We start from the raw sequence: 5492 nt of genomic DNA, 5'->3' as shown, positions 1-5492 counted from the left end.
CTTGTTTTTCTTCCTGATTCTGATGGCGCAAATAGTCAATTTAAACTTTTAAAACGGCGGCTTGTTTTCATTCAATGTTTCCCACTGCCTGATTCTTACAGAAACTGACACTCAAAAAGTAATTACACGATTTAGTAACAACGAATTAATATTTGTTTGTTTGTTGGGGTTTAACGTCCGAGCAGCAATATTTCAGCTATATTCAGACGATGAACATGAAATTGATGATGAAATGAAAAAGGGATGGGACACAAGGACAATGGGGTCGACAAATTTTGATTGCAACTGGAAATAGGGAGAGGTGGGTAGGGTCGGGCAATTTAGCCTCCTGTGGCGGAGCCCTATGGTTCCTACTCCGGGAGAATACCACAGTAGAGTTCTTTAACGTGCGAGGAACATGGCATCTTCTCCAACACGGTGATCCACTATAGTTTGCGGTCAGGTTTTCCGTATTATAGCCTGACAACCCTAGCATATAACACGCCAGGGGTACCCCATTCCACCTCCTGGGGCACACATCCCAGTTGCTCTGTGGGCAGAGCGCCCTAGCTCCGGCTAGGTTTCTGAGCACTATTTAGTCGCCTTTAACGACAAGCTTAGCGCTGCTGCAGGCCTATTCTTTTAACACCCGGACCTGCACGGGGCACGAATAAATACATATACAATCAGATACTTGAATATTACAATAACAACAACTCAACTGTCAACTCTACTGCCTGCAAACATTTTCTTTTACTTAACTAAACTATACGAAAAACTGCTATTGCCAAGACTTTTTCCATATTTTCCGATTGATGCGAGACATTTTACAGTTGTTCCTTGAAATTTCTCACTTCCAACTTTACATTTGTCAGTTTAGCCAGGAAGTCCGAAGTACGAACACTAAGCAATACCGGTCTCACTTATTAACGACAAGAAAGTGTAATCAAGGGAACCAAGATTCTAGCCGAAAACAAAAAAATACAAAGTAACAAAAGCAAACGAGCAACTCGGACCACTAAAAACTGAGAGCAGGACCAGGTGCACTGGTAGGGTAAGCGTCCTCTGCTAGAAACACCCACCGAGTTGCTCATAAAAAGTCAAGTCCGGAGTAGACAAAAGAGGAAAGGAAAACTATGACACGATGCGCAAATTAGTTTTCATGGTGCAGATGGATAGACCGTAACGATCCACGAGTTCATGATGACGACCATAAAACTTCTATAGTGATGACTTCGACCTTGCTGCAACATAACCCTGTTCAAGAAGCTTAACTATAAGAAGTTTAGCGCGATAGAAATACTCTGCGTAGTTATGGCAAACTCTGGCATAACGTATGCTATGTGATACGAAAACTCCATACGCAGGTGCTGAAGGGTATTTGCCGCAGATCAAAGGAAAGTCGACAATACGGAATGAAAAGTCATCTCGCTTGTTGTATAGTTTGGTCAATACTTTTACTTTACTATCGACCTCTAAGTGTAGATCAAGATATGAGGCTGACCTCACAGTGTCTGTAGTATTCTTTATCCCAAGTTGTTTTTTGGGATAGATGCAATATATGAAAGGCCCGAAACTAGGATTTTTAACCATAATACTACATCTATACAGCGGAAACTAAAGGATCTAGCTAAACGATGATCTTTCTTTCGGATCAGATCATCTATAAAGTCGGTCTCTTAAGAGTGAAGGAATAGGTCAGCAAGGAGAAGAACACTATTTGTTCCCATTGGAATGCCGACCGTTTGTTGAAAAAACGCGTAAACCACAGTGTACTAATATGTTGTTGATCAAATATTCCAGCATTTTGAAAACATCATCTTCGGTATATTTGGAAGATGAAATGGAATTATTTTTTAAAGTATGAGGAATCTCTACTCAGATCTACATATTTGTATCTAGGTGTACCGTCTCAAATGTAAGAACCCTCAATATAACTGTAAAAATGCGACGCAAGGGGGCATTGTGTGACAATAAGATTAAAAAAAAATATTTCTCCACATATACAAATTCGTTCTCTTATCGGTTACAACTTCCTCATATTATTGAAATACTCAGGAAAGAAAATTATTTTTTTAAATAGTTTTTTACCTGTAGAAATATCAGTGATTCGTCTTTAAAACTAACTTTTTAGAAAATAAAAATCAAAACATTGGCCTTTCATATTATTTGAAAAGAAATTTAAAGAAAAATATTATAACAATAATGAATCAATATATTAAATAAAGAATGTTGATTTATATTTACTACTACATGTAACTGTTTGTGGCACAGGTTGGATACTCCTTGAAACATGTTTACAGTATACCAAAATTTGCAATATATATATTTGTAACTTGGAATAAATAGTTTTTAAACAACCACGTTAGTTGCGAAGAAAAACCAATGCACTCAAAACGTTACATTTAGATAATTAAAATGAATATTGAAAAACAGCTTAAGTGCGTACAGTTACACATTCTCTAAGGAACAATAAAACTCATATCAATGACATTTAATTATTTATCGTTGTCTTTCAAACGTGACATAAGCTGATATGTGTAACTCTGTCGCGTAGAGTGTTTAAAATTAAAATTAAAATAAAACATATATTCAATATTTTCGTTCATGTATTGTTTTCTTCAAAATTGATAAATTTTGTTTTTCTTTAAAAATTTTGAATCAAGAAGGACTGACGCATTTTCTGACGTTTGAATGATATCAATTTGTTGTTATATGTATCACCTAATTTGACTCTATCCTACATAATAACACCTAGATGAGCTGCCCCATAATTCTGAATAATCTTGATTTAAGATTAAATGCTAGTCAAAAGAAATAATTCTGCTGTTGCAGTCATTTAGTTTACGTAATGTAAAGTTATTTCTAGTTTCTACTTTCTGCCTCACATAATTTGCCAACGGTCTTAAAAAGTCCCTCAAATAAATTTAGAGAGTTGTTGTTAGAATTGTTCTCCTAATGTTCTCCTATGTTCTCCTGCTTGTTTCTTCAGTTTCTGATGCGCATAATTCTGTTTTGGCTTTATCTTACACGAGACTTAAGGGTTAAAAAGTTGTTTTTAAGTACCACTTTTTAAAGAATATCCCTAAAGTCCTTATTCAACTAAAATGTCGACCAGGCAAATCACGGATTTGACGAAAATTCTAATTTGTTTTTGAAAAACAGTCCAGACACTTATAATCTTCATAATTCCGATAATTTTACGTATTGTCTACTGATTACCTTTAGGTTACAACTTTTGTTTCTTGTCTATTCAATAACCAACTTTCCTGAAGTATGTCTTTTCATTTAAAATTGTGTCATCAAATCAAAACATATCGCCTTATATGGCCATGGAAATAATGTAAGTGTCCTTTGATATTTTATACGGTGACGGCATACTTTGTTGGTTAGTTTGAACTGGACTGTATTCATTCGTTTGAGCATTGCGTAACGTATAATCAGCTTCTTTATTTATTTCTGTTTTACAAGGGTCTCAGACGTTTTTGTTTTTGAAATGATTTTAATTGTGTTTGATTGTGTAATACAATTTTCACAGTGTTCAGATTTAAAAAGGGGAGGGTTGTGATCACGCCAATGTAATTTAACTCCACCACATTTTGTGCGCCTGACCCAAGTCTGGCCTCTGTATGTATTGTTTCGTTTTCAATTTCAGTTTACTTGATTGTTGCTGGAGTAAATGGAGGCAACAATTTCGCAGTACATGTGTATAAGGTTGTTATGGGAACACTGCCCTGTGCTGTGCAGGTTTTCTCGCCATTCATTGAAGACCCAAGGACGGCTTTTAGCTGACATTTTTTGTGGTCTCTGTGATAATTTCATCATAATCATTTTCGATATATTTCTTTAATAAAGACATTTTAGTGCTGTGTTCAGAAATTTAGTGGATGTGAAAAAGATTGATTAAATTGTTGAAGTTAATTTATCCTGTTTGAAACCCTATTTCCACATCCCCATAGCGAGCGGTTACATGTATTATATGATAGACATATTAAAAAAAGTAATGATAAAAACATGTGCATAACTGTGAAAAGGAAGATTGATGATGATATATAAATAAAAAAAAACACCCCAAAATAAAACACCTTATTGACTTTATTTAACCTTAATTTACCTGTAATAAAAAAGTAATCGGCGAAGGTGAAGAAAAATATTGGGCATGTGAAAGTAAAAGTCAGCGACAATGAAAAATAAAATCCGCGCAAATGCAAAACACTGACCAGGTCATACTCTAGGCTTTCTGTTTTTTTTTATTTGTCAATTGAGTCAGATGTGTTACTACTACTATCTAGTTTTTGTATATAAGGAACAGCAATGTATACTTTTGACTGTCGCCGACCGATTGTACTGTGCCCGCTTTCGTCAGAAACAACTTTGCCAATATTCATTGGCCTAGTGAGGATATCAATGTTCTTATGAACACTTTGTATCCAAGTTCGCCTCAATGCCTTTTCAAAGGCATTGAGGCGAACTTGGATACAAAGTGTTCATAAGTTCCAGTTATTGATTTGAATTAAATAATAAAGACTACTTAATATAATGACAACCAGTAATGAATAAATACAAAACATACTAAACTGGTTTTATATATACGTCAGTTTGATCATGTTGCATATCTGTGACATTTTGTTAAGCGTAATCAAGGGAACCAAGGTTATAGCGGTAATCAAAAGAATGTAATCCAGGGACAAAGACCAGACATAGAAAACAGACATACACAACAAAGAACATAAAGAAACTAAAATCATACACACAAAGTAACAAAAGTAAATGAGCAACTCGGACTCCACTAAAAACTGGGAGCATGGACCAGGTGCACCGGTAGCGTAAGCGTCCTCTGCTTTTCTAGAAACACCCGCCGAGTTGCTCATAAAATGTCAAGTCCGGGGTAGACAAAAAAGGAAAGGAAAACTATGACACGTTGAATAAATCAGTTTTCATGGTGCAGATGGATACACCATAATGATCCACGAGTTCATGATGACGACCAAAAACTTCTGTAGTGATGACTTCAATCTTGTAGCAACATAACCCTGTTCCAGAAGCCTATTTGTTCGAGTTCTAGCGCGATTAAAAAAAATGTCTGCGTAGTTTCGGCAAGCATAACGTATGAGTTGTGATATGAACACTCCATACGCAGGTGCCGAAGCGATGTTGCCACAGATGAAAGGAAAGTTGACAATTCTGAATGAAAAGTCATCACGTTTGTCGTGACGTTTCGTCAATAGTTTTCCTTTACCATCGATTTCTAAGTGTAGATCAAGATATGAGGCTGACTGCACAGTATCTGTAGTATCCTTCATCTCAAGTTCTTTTGGGTAGATGCGATGTATCAAATCCCCGAAATTAGGCTTGTTTAAAGATAATACGTCATCTATATAGCGGAAACTGAGATTGAAGGATCGAGCCAAACGATATTCTTTCTTTCTGATCAGATCAGCTATAAAGTCAGCCTCATAAGAGTGAAGGAATAGGTCAGCAAGTCAAGGAGCACAATTTGTTCCCACTGGAAT

Source organism: Perna viridis, chromosome 2, assembly GCF_037379345.1.
Source record: "Perna viridis isolate PV_CMFRI_1.1 ecotype Kerala chromosome 2, ASM3737934v1, whole genome shotgun sequence".
Classification (NCBI taxonomy): Eukaryota; Metazoa; Mollusca; class Bivalvia; order Mytilida; family Mytilidae; genus Perna; species Perna viridis.
The sequence above is the reverse complement of the archived record's forward strand: the minus strand, read 5'-3'. Positions refer to the sequence as shown.